Raw genomic sequence first — 16,571 nt, 5'->3', positions numbered from 1 at the left:
GATGGTGGCAGAGGTCAGTGGGTGAGGGCTGCAGGGCAGGCACCTCTGACTCAAACAACTTTTAGTTAGGGCATATTAGAGACAGAATGAATGCAATGAAAGGAATAATTTCTCTTCTCTTTATAAGTCTAGCTGCCAAATACACACACCATAATACAGTGAATGTTATTGCTTCATCTATAACATTTTATTGTTTTGTCTGGAAATCTTTATCATGGAGCAGCACTATGCAAAGCTTTTCCTGGAGAAGGCAGCTGAGGAAGAAGCCCAAGGCAGGAGGTCAGACTAAGCTCACCACTGAAATCCTCTGTGCTTAAAAGTTTTTGGGGCTCTTGAAGCTGTGGGCTGCCTCAGGGTGTGTATGAAATATTTTAGGCTTATCTGGACGTTTAATTCAGCTCTTCCAACAGTGACAGCCACACAAACACATAGATGGTAACTCATTAATTTAAACTACTGCCTTAATATAAGCACAACTGCAATTCCATTGCAAAACTCTGGGGACTATAATCTTTTCTTTCTCACTGCAGCAAAATGAGCATAAAAACACAAGTATAGTTCATTATGTCTATCAAATAATGATACACAGCCCAATGTATTATAAAAGAAAAATTTCTAGAAAACTTACGAGTAGAAGACAAATATTTAGCCCTAGTGTGCTGTACTGTCATACTGTGAAGGACTCAGTTGTTGGTCCAAATTAATCAGCAATATTGCTATTGCATGTGGTTATAATACTGTTCTCTCTCAGAATCATAGAATTGGAAAGGACCTCTAAGGTCATCAAGTCCAACCATTAACCTAGCACTGCCAAATCCCAAACATGCACCCTTAAATGGCACATCTACAGCTTGTTGAAATACTTTCAGGCATATGGGCTCAACCACTTCCTTGGGCAGACTTTTCCAAGTCTTGAAGAGCCTTTCTGTGAAGAAATTATTCCTAATATCCAGTATTAGAAATTATTCCTAATATCCAATGTAAACCTCTCCTGGCACAACTTGAGGCCATTTCCTCTTGTCCCGTCACTTGGCAAAACAGATTAACTCCCCACTTTTTGATAAGGTTCTTCTCCAGCCTCCTTTTCTTCAGGCTAAACAAATCCAGTTTCCCCAGCCTTGTAAGAATTGTGCTCCAGCCAAATGGCTTCTCTTCATCAAGAAACTTGGAAACAGCAAAACTGGAAAATCAAGGTTTTAGAAACTCCTCGTCTTCTTTTTTAAACTATAGAAGAAGTTTTTTAAGAGCACTGTGTGCTACTAGCTAGCAGGATCCACTACATGTGAAAAAGTGTATTAAAAGTGTGACCTCAATAGAACCCAAATTGCTGAAGTCTGTGAAGGTCTTGACATCAGAATAAAGGAAAAAAAGCATAGAAGAAGAAGAGGGAAGAAGTAGTTTAATAATTCTTTTTGGTTTCCACCAGATATGGAAGAAAAAAGTAATTCTACTTTTGTCTTAGAAACAAAATTCAGCAAGTTTTTCAGGGCTTCAGCTCAGTCTAAAGCAAAAAATGAGGTCATATTTACTGATTTTTCAGCAAGTCTGGGCCAAACTTTAACAAAATCTAAATCAACAATATGTTTCAACTGGAATCATCATCTTGTAATAGTTCCACTCCACCGAGTCTGGCATGAAACTCACCTGTTTCACTCTGATTTCCTTCTTGGAAAACTAACCAAAATCAAAATGGACTGTAACAGGAGATTTTCTCAACTGCACTTAAGGAATGCACCAGAACTAAAAAAAACCCCCAAAAAACAACAACAACGACAAAAAAACCACCTCTGCATCTTTGGTCTCTACTACATATTGACCCTGCCAAATTTCATACAACATTGCTGCAAACAAAAAATAGTGGACCACCACAGTGGTAGCTGCCCTAATGACATTTTCATGGTAAATAACTGCATAAGGATTCATCCAATAAAAAAAGACAGAGGGAAAAAACACAACTAATCACTCATCTTTTCAAGTCCTGAATAATTTATTGTTCCATTGAACAGGAAACCTTCCTTCTCTGAGTGAAGTTTGGATGAACAGATGGCAGTTTACTAGTTGGCTACTTTTAATGTGGATTTTCATTCACTTTTCTAATTCTTCTTTGTCCTTCATGGTGTGCTACCTATTAATGTGTTTGCATTTCTTGTGTTACCTTTGTTATTACTGACATGCTAATGTTTGGGACTGAAGGTGATATTTAAATAAGGTTGCAGGCTAGCCATCTGTGTATACTTAAGAACTTGAGTTCCCATAAGTTTCCATGGTATTTTGGAAGGGCTGGGGGAAGTTATTTCAGGAGAGCACGAAATTTAATGGAATTTTTGTGTACTGAATTTTCTCAATGGACAGCCTGCCCAAGTGCTAGTAGCAGAAAGGGAAAGGACATAAATGGGCAAAACTACTTAGATTTCAGTCTGATTCTGTTCTGCTCTTTCACAGAATCTTAGGATCATAGAACCATCAAGGTTGGAAGAGAGCTTTAATATCATCAAGTCCAACTGTCAACCGAGCACCACCATTGTAACCCCATAATCATTAAACCATATCAACCAGAGCAAGATCCAGATACTTCCTAAACACCTCTGAGGTTGGTTACTCCACCACCTTCCAGGGCAACATAACAGCAAATTTTTTTTCTAATATCTAATCGGAATCTCCTCTGTCTCAGTTGAAAGCCTTTTCCCCTCATCTTCTCAGTGCAGACACAGTAGAAGAAACCAGCCCCCACCTCACCACAACTTCCTTTCAGGGAGTGTAGAGAGCAATGAGGTCCCCCATGAGCCTGCTCAACACTTAAAAATCCCAGCTCCCTCAGCCACTCCACATAAGACATGTTTTCTAGACCTTTCCTTCATCTAAGTGGGCCATTTTCACAGAAGGAGATCAGGTTGGTGAAGCAAGACTTGCCTTTGTAAATCACATTGGCTGGGCTTTATCCCATAGTTGTCCTCCCCATGCTGTGGGACAGCACTCAGGATGATCTCTTCCACGACCTTGCCTGGAACAGAGGTCAGGCTGGTAGGTCTGTAGTTTCCCTGATCATCCTTCCAACTCTTCTTGTTGATGGGCATTACATTTGCTACTTTTTTTCTCCATAGCACTATCTTGCGTCTAGAGATCCTCTGCAGGAGAACTTCAACTCAAAATGATGGGTAATACAGGCAGTCAGGGTGTTCAGAGCTGCAAAAAACTCAGGGAAGAGAAGGAAGTTTTCTTTCTAAAGGCTTGTTGTACAGAAGAGATGAATTTGCTTTGCTGAGAACATTGACTGACAAAATAGGCCTGTGCAACTCTTTCTTGTAATTTTTTAAAAAATACTCTTTATAAAACAATAAATTTGTAGGCAAAGGTCAAGAACTTTAACTCTTTTTATCACACAGAAAGCTCTGCAAAAGCATCACACCCTTTAGTATCAGGAAGAAAACAACAAGGAGGCAATCCTGCTGCAGATCCCACAGCCCTGCCAGGCCCAAGGCCTGGTAGCACACCCTACCAAAAAGAGCACTAGTTTCAGAAATGGTACTGCTTCACACCAAAACTGCTCCTGCAAAAGTCAGCTGAGGAGTAAGAAAGGCCTTGAATGGTATGTTTCTAAAACAGAACATAGCACTGGGTGTGAAAGCTAAAATCTGTGAATTTATGTGAAATACATGGCAACAGAGTTTGCTCAAGAGCAGGTCATCATGTGAGACGAGCTATCTGGCAAGTTTTTGTTCCTGAGGCTGGAGCTTGTGTCTTCTGGGTGTGGTCCCTGAAAGGCCCCTGATGTCACCAGGGAGTCATTGTGACACCTGTGACAGCAAGGCTTTTGGTTCTACAGGGCAGTACTGAAGGGCCACAGTGCCTGGCCTCCTCCATCAGGGACAGACATCCAGTTGTGCGCTTTCTAAGGGTGCAGAGATTTGCTGGACAAGGACACTGGCAGGGCCTGGGGCATGTCTGTGCCTCTTTGGGGAGGAGTGAACACCATCAGTGGGACCGCCACATTTGTTTCCTTGAACTGCAGGGGACAGGGAGCCAAACCCCGGGGTGGTCCCACAGCGCCTGGCACCAAATACCACAGGAGAAGCTAAAGAGGATGGAACACATCGTGGGTCTAAGCTCTGAACACGATGACGCAGCGTCGGGGAGGAGCGAGCGCCGTCAGCGAGGACGCCGGGTTTCGTTCAGCGAACCGCAGACGTCGAGGAGCCGATCCCCGCAGAGGTCCTGCAGCAGCTGGCACCAAACCCTGCGGGAGAAGCTAAGGAGGATGGAACGCGATGAGGGACGAGCTCTGAGACCCGAACGGGACATCCCAACCCCCTCGGGGTGGAGTGAGCACCATCAGCGGGGACGCCGGATTTCTTTCACTGAGCCACAGGTGGCAAGGAACTGATCCCCATGGAGGTCCCGCAGCCGTGCTGGGCATGAGCCTGGAAGCACACCCTACCAACAAGGGAACTACTGTACCCCCTCTTACCAGTGTCAGGAATGATACTACTTTAGATAAAATCAGCCCCTATTAACAATTGCAAAAATAAAATCAGATCCAATGCTCAGGCCTCAGGCCAAGTATCTATTCTCCATAAAAAAATGCATCTGAAAATCTGAAGACACTCTTGCAAGGCCTTTTATGTTAAGAAGATAGCAAACATGAAACTTGAGGGCTGGTTTTGTTGTCACATTCTATTTTATGCTGTTCTCTAAAGTGTGGTACTCTATTTCCACAGTGTTATTAACTGAAGATATTTTATCAACTAAAAGACCACTTTTTCTCCCTTTTGCCCTGATATCAACATCACCAATGGCTTATTAGAAAAAGCTTTTGTCCTTCCATACCTGTTTTCACATACTTCACTCCAAGTATCACCCAGAATATCTTTTCCTACTTTTTACCTTCTCACAAGGTAGCAGTGAAAAGTGAAGTCAATTTACAATGACTCCGTCTCACACTGCCTATAATGCCAATCTAAATCTCATGCCTGGTAGCAAGCCTCTGAAAAGTTTTCTCTTCTCCTGCTTTCTTAGAGACTTTAAAAATACCCCCAAAGCCTGCATGGAGAAATTTGCCCCCATGCCATGCCCTGTACAAAGCCTCAGGTTTAATGCCCAGCATGGCACTGAGGCTACATGCTCTTCAGACCATGGCCAAAGACTACCAAAGTCATCAAAAAACAGCATTGCACCAAGAACTGGTAAGACTGGAGCAAAAAGAGAAGTCTTCCCAAAAGACAGGTTTTACAGTACATTGATTACTGGACAAAACCTCCCTGTATTCCGTTTTCGTATTTAACTGCAGTTGACCTCCAATTTGTACACTCCTTGTGTCCCTCCATGACTAGTAATACCACAGAACAGAAGCCTTAAGATGCCACTGTGAAAGAATTCAGTTGAGGATCAAGCTGCCTTCTTCTGGCTCACAGATTTGATGTGCAGCAAGTTGCTACAATTATAAATTGTGACCTCCCAACCAACAGGGAAAACTATAGTCACCTGCAAACGCATGCTGAGATAACAGAGACAATGATTTTAGAGAGATTTTTCACTCATTGCAGCATCCATATTTTTTTTAGCTTGTTAGTTGTCTATGCGGTCACTAATAAATCCCCCAAAAGGAAAAAAATTAGGATGTGGAGATCTCATGGATGGCCAGCTTCCATGAGGCAAGTTCCAGCCTGGATGCAGCAGTCTGAGCCCTTCCTCACAGAAGCTGCTCTAGTCCCTTCATTGTTTTTGTGGACCTTTGCTGGAGGCTGTCAGTATGCCCCTGTCTCCTTGTGTTGGGGAGCCCAGCACTGGCCAGAGTACCCCAGGTGTGGCCTCACCAGCACTAAGCAGAGGGAGAGCATCACACCCCCCTTTGACCTGCAAAGCTTGCTGAGGAGTAAGAAATGCCTTGAAATTGTTTATTTCTAAAACAAAGCAGAGTGCTGGGTATGCATGTGAAACCTGTGAAATTATATTAAAAAAATAGGACAAGAAACACTCCTTTTTCATATGTCTTCTTAAGTAGAAATACTGAACTCTTGTGGTGTCATAATTTATTCACCAGCTTATTTTCTTGTCCAGACCAGAAATGCATGCAGAAACCCAGAGAAACAGTGTCACCATACTGAGCATGCACAAAAATTGTTCTCTGACTAGACTTCAGTAAGACTGATGATGGGACTTCAGACCTAGCTGAACTGGGAAAAAATATTGCTTTCACTTTTTTTTAAACATCTTTTTCTTCAAGCCCCTGAAGCACTTTTGATTAATGATGCTCAGTGCTTATGTGGTTCTGAAGGGATTCGCAGAACAGTGAATCAGAACTGGACAGTGCCAGTCTGGACAATAATATTTGTCTTTATTCAGAGGAGTCGAGCTCTGTATCAGAAGTAGCTGTAACACCCTTTAAAGTTCGTGTACATCCACACATGTGAAAGCTGTCTCTTGGGGAATGCTTTAAAGGTTTGTATGAGGATCTGATCAGAGCAGTTAATAACTTTGTCTATTTAAAAAAAAAAAAACCAAAACAAAACAAACTTTCATCTCTTAATTTTACATCCATCAGAGCGGAATTTACTAACTTCCCATATATATACAGCATCTTTGAAGAATTATAAAACTCCTAAGGAAACAGCAGCACTGTGTCATGTTTTAAACCCAGACAGAAATTAGGGTACCATGCAGCCATTTGATCACCCTGCCCCTCCCAGTCCCCCACCTCGGTGGGACAGGAAGGAGAATTAGAAAAAGGCAAAACCCACATGTTGAGATAAGAACAGTTTACTTATTAAAATTATAATGACAACAGCAACAATAATAACAATAATAATAGTGATGATAAGGATGATAACAAAAAGAGAGAGAGGAATAAAATCCAAAAAAAGAGAACACATGCAAAACGCAACAGCTCTCTGCCCACTGGCCAATGCCTATTTCACTCAATGCCCAAGCAGTGACTGGTACCTCCTGACAACTCTCCTCAGTTAATAAACTGAACATGATGTTCCATGGTATGAAATAACACTTTGGCCAGTTTGGATCAGGTGCTGTGGTCATGCTCTATATCAGCTTTTTGTGCAGCTCCTCACTGGCAGAACACGACACACTGAGAAGTCCTTGACTTTATGCCAGCACTGTTCAGCAACAGCTAAAACATTAATGCATTATCAACATTATTCTCATGATAAATACAAAACACAGTACTATACCAGCTACCAGGAAGAATATGTCCCAGCTGAAAGCAGGACACACTGTAACAGTATGGTACAAGTCATGTCAAACTGTAATTGTTGGAAAATGAAACTGTTCCTGACCCTTCTCTGATCAAGCAGACATCTCTGGATGTCAGTATGCCTTCTTTGGCTGACCTGCCCTCCTGTAATCCTCTCCACCCCCCTCAGGGTTAGGTAATTGAACAGAATTGTCAGAGATGCAGTAAAACTTTGGACCATTCCAGGAGTGAGGTAAGGAAGGAAGCACAAGCTCTTTCTGTTAATTTGATTTCCAGGGCTCATATTCACTCTGAATGGGATGAAGCATTGCCTTTGCTCAGAGCCTGAGCCAGGACAACTTGACCTTTGCTGCAGTTCCCCTTTGAGTTGTAAGGGCTGGGCTCCCATTTCCATCTGTGTTTTGCACTGACCAGGCCTGTTGCACTCCAGGTCAGTTGTGTTAAGGCACCTTTTGGAAGCTGGGTAGTGATGCATCTGGCAGTATAGCCACAGCTAACAGACCCAGAGGCATCCCAAACCATCATCACATTGGTCAGACCATCTTTTTTTATTCAAGTACACTTTTGAATCATCTGCTTTCAACACAGAGAAAGTCTTTGTGAGTCATTGATTACCTTTTTATTCCCCCACAATGCTGTTTCTCTTGCTCCTGTATTTAGAAACAAATGGGCTGTCTGTAGTATAACAGTCATTATTGATATATTCAATACCAGACATGTGGCTAAGGTTTTTTGGAAGTGCTTAAGCAGGCTTCAAGTCAAGTTCTACTGATGCACAGGAAAGTTGTGTGAATTATTTATGAGTGCTTATGAAAAGCTCGCTTATGTGTATTAGAAAACTGATTTGTGTTCATAAAACTCCACTCTTTTCAGACACAATGTAACTTAAAAAAGCATCTTAATGGAGTCTAGTCTAGCTAGAACCTAAAATCAATATTTCATTTATCCTAAAGAGAGCCTTCGCTTTCCAAAAGGCACCAAAAATAGTGTTTAGAATAAGGAATTGAGAGCTTTTGGCTGATAACATCATGCAATCCTTCATCCACTAGAATTATCACGTGATATCACTCATTTTCTTTACTTTTCACTTTACATTGTCCTTCCTTTTGATATCCACAAATTGATAAACATTTTCCAGCTCATAATTAAGCATCTGATCTAAACTTAGAGGTACACAATTTTGTGTACGAATTTACATACAAGTTCTTGTACCAGTGGTGGAAATTTAGATTGGGTTGTTCCATACTTGGTGAGTCAAATCTCAGATCTCCTGTGATCCACCAGAACATTGTCATCTTCTATACACAATGGCAGGTAACCATTTATTTTGTATTTCTGTGTGGTATGCAGGACTGTTAAAATGAGGGATAATAAAGGAAATTTGTCCACATAATATCAACATTATTGTGCATATAAAATTCCTTGTGGGTTACCAGGTGCACACAAGGCATATACTTTTTCTTTATTCCTTCTTTGACATTCCTAGGCATAGTAAATCCACATGTCTTAGATTCTCCCACCTCTTTATTTGTGGTCTTTAATTGCCAGATACATACTTCTGGAAATTATGACTGTGTCGTTTGGAAATTCTTGTCCTGAGAAGGAGTGAGATTGATTTCAACACACATGTAGTGAGCATTCTCCTAGGCTGTGTGAGGCTAAGAGAGAAGATGGACACGCATGCAGAATCCATAGTGATTCACAAGGTCCTGAGTGTGATCCACGAGGCTGGAATTGTTTACTACATGAATCTGACAAAAATAAATTGTTTAATATTATAACCACTCAGAAAAAAAAAATGTCTCATGCAGGATTTCAGTTTCCAGGAGAAATGAAACTTTACATAAAATGAATTGTATGGAATAAATTACTAAAATAAAGATACAGAAATATTTTCTGAGTCTAGAATAGCACTTTGTTCCCTTTGCAATTCCTCATGTGCAAATCCCACAATGATATGACGACACACGGATTTAACTTCCTTTTCTTTTTTCTGACAGATAAAGCTCCTTACCGCAGAGATGAATAGAGGGTCCTTCAAAATGGTTACTATAGAATTTTTTAATACCAGAAAACATTGTAATACATTGATGTCTTTCCAAAACATACTTGTAGCTACATTTCCATTTCCTTTAGACTCCAAGAGGCACAGGCATTACATTTCAAGCTGGGGTTTCTATTTTTAGAATGGCATTAAGTTTCTTTAGCAGTTTCTCCAGTCCGGCTGTCATTCTGTCTGAGCTAAATGGAGCTGAGCAAATGAAGTCATTCCATTCATCTGTTTCTTTGCATGTTCATGGTTTAAAATGCTGCTGGTTTGTTGGGCTTTATTTAGCTTGACTGCAGCTTGCACTCAGTATAGCAGCAATGGAAACACAAGAATGACTGCAATGTTTCAAAGTAAAAGCAATATTCACCCATTGCATTCTTCCTCAGATGTGTCTTGCAAAATCCTACAGCTAAATATTTGTCAGATCTCATAGAATCAAGAGATTAATGAAAATGAGTCATCAGTTTTAAAAAGTTGGAGATTTTTTTCCATTTAAAAAACTTTTGGTTTACATACATACCATGTACTTCAAACCCTTTCTCGCTAGATATGTGAGCTTTGTAATAAATTTTAAAATGGTAAAAATTATCTAAAATCCTCCCAAGGTCACCTCGCTTCAGGAGCATAAAATTCTTGCTAAGTCTTCAGGATGCAAAGTATAAAATGTAAAACCAGGTATCACTCCAGGTGTGTGCATTTCTTATATACATATTTATTTCTTAGATTCAGTAATGATAGTATTCTTAGTGTAAGTGAGCATGGTATGATCTTTAGGAAATAATGTAGTAGGCTGTGGCAAGTTGACTTCTGTCAATAGTTCTTGGCATTTCCATTTATTTTATCATTAAAAGACAGAATAAACAGGATTTTAAAAATATATTTTTAAATAAATTTATTTTAATATATGTACAATCCAAATTAGGTGGTACTACATTGCCCTTTCTTCAAGATGAATTAAAGATGATGCACCACTTTTTGGAGTTTTTATATGCTTGGACCTAGAGGAAGCCTTCTTACTAAAATAGAAAAGGGTTTTTTTAATCACCATGATCATGTCTTCCCTATCAAAATTTAATAATACTTTCCCATAAAAATATAATAATCAATTAGAGTTGGGAGTTTCAATCCCAACTCACTGCAATGAAATGATCCTGTGACAGCTGGCTTTAGGTGGCAAGGTGAGTTACTTTTCAGTTTAGAAGCTAAATGTATAGTACAATGTCAGTGCTCTTTGTGTCATCCTGCAGAAGGTTCAGCATTCTTCTGCACTTTCATTTCCCATATATAGAAAGAAATATATATTCTCATAGCTCACAGTGAACAGATACATCCCAGGTTACAATCCCTGCTCATGAGTCCGGGTTTATTTGAGAGAGGTCATATAGGTCTGAATGATTCTGCTGTCATTCAACTGAGCATAATTTTTCTCATTATTGTTATTTTGACTAAGTAGGAAAAATACTGTAACATAAATCCAACAGCTGTGACATATAGGAAAGAGAGGTGTTTCTTGTTCAATAGGCATTTTAATATTAAACATTTGACACTTCTTTTTCATCTTACATCAAGGTCTTGCAATTCACACTTATGAAATATTCATCAAAATGAATGAAACAGGGGACTGCCAAAAGGGACTGACTTATTAAGATGTATTTCCTTTAAATTCCAAAATTCTTAGTTAGGAACATAAATAGAAAGTCCAGAAACATGAGAACATGTTATATGGAACATTTGTACTGGTTCAAATGGATTTTGTCTCTCATAAAGGTAACATTATGTGCCTTGGAGGGATATACATCTATCTATATTTTTTTAGCTATATATTTTTGAGAATTTATTGATTGATATTTTTCGATGTAGAGCTGGATGTCTAAGTATTCAATACTCCCAAGTGGAGTTTGTAATTCTGATTATTAAATATATCAAATTGCCAAATGTCAAGTACATAATCTTCAAAATATCTTGAAGATATTAAAAAGTTTTGATAATTAAACCTTCATAAGGTGCAGAAGCATGAATGTTATTTCAAAATGGAGGAAAAAGTGAAGAAAAGTGACTTTCCTGTCACCAGCAGTTTGGTAGAAAATAGATGATTCTGCTGTTATGATATGGGCAAGTACACTATCAGCAGAACACCCCTGGAATTCATCTGGCAATTAAAAGAAAAATAGTCATACCTTATAATGAATTTTTAATGTTCAATTTAAATTAGGGTTGTGTTTTCTTAAGTAGTACTTACTTATCTAAAACACCATTCTCCTGTAGCTGATTTTACCTTGGTTTTTTAGGTGATGAGCTTAAATCCTTCCTTAATAAGTTATTGCCAGTTGTAGCTTATTTTAATGGTAGAAGATCCACAGAGAAATTCATTAAATATGTAGGAACTTACTCTAAAGATGCAAGCAGAAGTAGACCTTATTTTACTTCCTGTTAGGGTAGAAGAACCCCTTATTGTGCAATGGATAAGTCACACTGAGGAGAAATTATTAAAAATGCTTTGGGATCTTTCACTGGGTATTTGCTGGACCTCACAGATACTTTTAAAACAATTTAAGCACACTGCTACCCAGCCCTCTTTAGTTCCAAATTCACTCCATAGCTGTTGATCACTCTCTGCTTGGGAAGTCCAGTGTCCAGTTGAGCAGTGAGAAAGTGCACCTGTGCACTGAACTGCTGATTGCCCTGTAAGCAACAGTATTTATTAAGGTTCATTCCTGTGTTAGCACCATTAATCTAATGTGGCAGCTTCTAGAACACCAGAACATTCCTTGTGCCCTGAGCTGTTTTCCCACCTTTATTCTAAGAGAAGGGATTCATAAAGTCTGTTCAGAAGTGTGAGTGTGAGGTTTCCAAATTGTGTAGGGCTGGTCTGTGTTTCTATGTGCACACCTTAATAGTTGCCTCAGGTCTGAAAATTATTTGGATTTAGCTCTTTGTAGTTTTCCTTGCATCTGAACATTAGTTAGATTTGAATCTTGAGTGTGAAAGTATAGATGTATCTCTTCCAGGCTGTATCTGGAAGGAACTTGGAGGGTGTTTCAGAAATGTTTGTCTTTTCTCACAGACATGACCAAGTGACATCAGTAGCTACTGCATTTCCTTCCTTCCTGTTCATTGATGTCTGACTTGTACTGTTGCATCTGTTGCAAGTTTCCTAAGGATCCCAAATATCCAAGTTTTATCCCTCTTCTGCTTTTGCCAAGGAACTCCCCAGGCTGGTGACAGTAAGCAGAAAACTCCTCTTTTGCATAGCACCTGTTGGAAAGTACTCCTGAGCTAACCTGAGCATTCTAGCCCACCTTGGCTGCTCTGAAAAGTACTGCTGGGTACTGTCAGAACCTTTCCCTTTAGATTGTCTCAAAATCAGGGTCCTGCAAGACAGTTTGTGGCAAGTATAAGGTTGTAGTTGAAAAACTAAATACAGGCATCCACCTGGCTGGGAGATGGCAGCACTTCCTTCATTCCTGAGGCTCCAATTGCAACACCCTAATCGTATTAAAACCACAAACAATGGAAACTTTTTCTCTCTCTTCTTACATTGAGAAATTTGACTTTAATGCAGACAATATTCCTCTCCATTCCAATAATGAGTAATATAAAATGTAAAAGCTTTCATGGGGCATTCCCCCCACTCATTGCTTAGTAACAACTATATTATTTCTTTATAAAAGCTGTATTTGACAATCAATTATTAGAAAATTATATTTCTGAATAGAAATATAACTTATAAAATTAATAAGAGAAGAAAGCATACTAAGAGGAATCACTGGGTATATACTGTTTCTTATGCTTCTCCCTAATGTATCTGTACTGAAACCTGACAGACAAGATGCTGCATTAGGCAATGGGATCCATTAAGAATGTTGGAACAAAGCATATGGGATTGCTAAGTGATTATCCATTATGCATTTCCTGTGGCTAGACGATTAATCCTGAGCACTGTTTTCTTTTATACCTATGAAGGCTGGATTATTATTTTGAATAAAATGTGAGAGAGAAAATTTCATTGGCTTGGATTATGCCATTTTCTGCAGCATGAAATATGAGTAAAATTATGTCAATGAATAATAGTCTAAAGGTTTTGAACAAATATGGAACACTATTCTTCCTAATTAAAAAGCAAAACAATGTGAAGCTCTTTGTTTCTGTAATGAAATTGCCATGAGGACAAGCACATTAGAGGTACAGAAACAGAATTCACAGTCAAAAAGCAATAACTGCCAGCATGCTATTGAGATAACAAAACAATATGTTTCCAGCTGAGTGACCATAATTCTTTGTAGAATAGAGATCCATTAGGCAAGCAGAATTTACAGCTCATTTCAGCCTATGTATACTTCCAGTAAAAAAGCCCCAAAATATGATGTCAAACCCAGGAAGTCACAGATGGCTGTAGTCCAGCACAGGAAGAAGCTCAAGTGGGACTCACAGTAATAGAGAATATTGCTTTAGACCTCAAGGATATTTAATTCAAATAATAGTCTTTTTGAAAACATTTGGGATGACAGTGTGATTGATCAGTGACACTGTACAAGCCCTATACTGTACTGCATGAGATATGTTATCAAACTCTCAGGACCACAAACTGGGTTGTGCTAAAAGGACAGAACTGAGCAGCTTGGAATACATGCTGTAGACAAAGAAATTGATGCTGAACTCTAAAATATGCAAAAGATATCAATAAAGCACTCATATTTTAACAAGCATTTTCTCTGATGACACTGACACAAATTATCCAATGTGGACTACTGTTTTAAACCTATAGGCTCTTTTTTTAAAAATTTTTTCTCAGAATCACAGGAAATGAGATGGGAATCAGGAAGTCCATCTGATTTTTACTCCCCAGTTTGAGGCAAGACTGGCTGTATCTAAACTAGCCCTGACAGATCTCTGGTAAGTTCTTAAAGCCTACAGAAGAAGATACAGTACATTACTGCTAAGCAATTTACTCTGGTACTTACCTGTCTTTCCCATTAGATATTTTTCCGCCTTTCTGATGTACACTTCCACTGCTGCAATTCTAGTCCATGCTACTTGTTTCATTCTCAGTAACCATGGAAAAAGCTTTTCCCCTACTTTCTTTTTCAGCTGCTTTTTAAGCTTGCCATTATGTTTTCCCAAAGATTTCTCATGAAAAACCAAATCACATTTTTATGTTTCCACATTTATTGTGTAATAATTCTTAAGGGCTCACCTTTTTGATTGTGTAACATCCAAATTGGAAATGGCAGTCCTGGGGAGATCATATCATTGCTGAGAAGAGCAGAATAACTTCCTGTGATTCATTTTAAGCAATTCCATTTCGATCTTTCAGTATTTCAGTAACATTATTTCATTACAATTTAATATCTTTTTGCAAACAATAATTATTTAAATTCTTATTTGCACTGATTTGATATGCCATTGACTGCTATGTAAACTTGATTTTTATTGTCACTATTTCCTGTCTAGGACAGGTATTTTTTGGAGGGTTTTTTCACTATTGTTTGTCTTGATATTTTTGTTCATTTGTTTTGGTTTTGCTTTTGTTTCGATTGTTGCTGTTTGCTTTTATTTCTTTTATCAATGTCCTTCATTCTAACATTCCACTTACAGTAAGCTCACAACCACACATGGCTAGCACATTTAATACATTGGATTTTGTTTAGGTTCCTAAATAAATAAGAATGTTTGAGAATATGGAACCATAGAGTCCCCCTGTAGTACTTAAATCCTTTAACTTTTGACCTATTAAAATATTTTCCTCCAATTACTTATTCATTTTTGTGACAAGCTAATCCAGAGCGTGCTTTTGGAGGAAGTCAAGTGAATATCCTGTTGGACAGGGTCAAAAATCCTATTCAATTCAAAATATCTGCTTTCACCCATTTTTCAGGTTTCCTGTCATGCCAAAAAATGTAACTGGTTCATCAGGATTTCTTTTTAACAAACCCATATTGATTATTACTTATCGGTTTGGTGTCTTCTAGATGACAATGTTTTCAAGTTGTTTCTTTCTAATATTTCTTTGAAAATTGAAGTTACAATTATTGCAGAAGCTTTTTGGCCTCTCCTGTTGTTTGGTCTCCCTTTTTTTCTAGGAATGAAACACTGAATGATGTTATGATTAATGTCTGCCATATGGCCAGTTTTCCAAAATTTTTCCGAATAATTTTGAAGAAAATGTTATTCTTTGCCTATGTCTTAACTTCCTGGATCTAAACACATGTCCTGCTTGCCTGTTGTACAGTCCTACTCTCCTTCAGTGAATCAGAAGTTAGAACCCTCCATTAACATCAAAGCCTGTCTGTCAGATGATGGTACTAACAATTTTTCCCTTTTTTTCCTAAAGGTTTCTTCCACTTGATCTTGTTAATTTAGAAGCCAGCAATAGACCATACCTGATGGCAATATTCTTGGGTTTCTTTTTTTTCTTTTATAGTTGTGTAGAGATTTAATGAGTCTAAATGTCATTACATTTTGGATTCAGTGAAAGTGCATATAACTTGATATATAAAATTCTACCCTAAACTTCTTAATAAGTGTCATTATTGACCAGGATTCGTGTTACAGAAATGATCAACTGAGTGATAGTTTGGTGCTGAAATAATGTTGCTTACATTCCTATGTGTTACATACACACATTTTTGTTCTAGTTACTTTGCTATAGTTCTCTTTTCAGTGTAGGTGCATCTAAAATCTTGCTGATAGTGATGCCTTTTCCTATCCAACCAATTCCCCTTTCACTAGAGATCTGCATATTCATTATGTTGATAAGCTCCTGGTCTTCTTTGAAACTCATTAACCTACAATCATTCAAGCTCTCCCACTCAATCAGTTTAATAGGACACATTTATCACACCAGATGAACTTCCTGACATTTTCTCTTGGCAGGAAAAAAGAAGACAAATTGTGTGAAACGTGGGCCAGGATACAGTCTGAGGATACTCCCTCTGTGAGACAGAAGGCATTTTGACAGCACAGCAGTACCCTGCCAATTTGCTTCCTCCTCCTGGAGTCTTTGCAAACTTGAATGTTTGCTTCATGTGTTATTGTTTTGGGATCAATACACAGAAAAAATTAAATAGGCGTCCTCAAAAGTGCTGTAAAGGAATTGAGGGCAGCCTATTAAGCATGTGTGTAACATCATGAATCCCATTGGAAGTGTTCTAATGAAAGTCTCTGTTGTATATGGGGCTGGAGAGGGAGAATATTATTTTTTTCAGAAAATTATGAATCTAGATCCACAGTGTTATTTTTTTTTTGACCAAATAATGCTAGAAAAATAACAGTTCAAATCCCTATGCATAAGATTGAATTTCTGAAAACACAGAAAAC

Source organism: Zonotrichia leucophrys, chromosome 3 (genome assembly GCF_028769735.1).
Source record: "Zonotrichia leucophrys gambelii isolate GWCS_2022_RI chromosome 3, RI_Zleu_2.0, whole genome shotgun sequence".
Classification (NCBI taxonomy): domain Eukaryota; kingdom Metazoa; phylum Chordata; class Aves; order Passeriformes; family Passerellidae; genus Zonotrichia; species Zonotrichia leucophrys.
Note: the sequence above shows the minus strand (reverse complement) of the source record.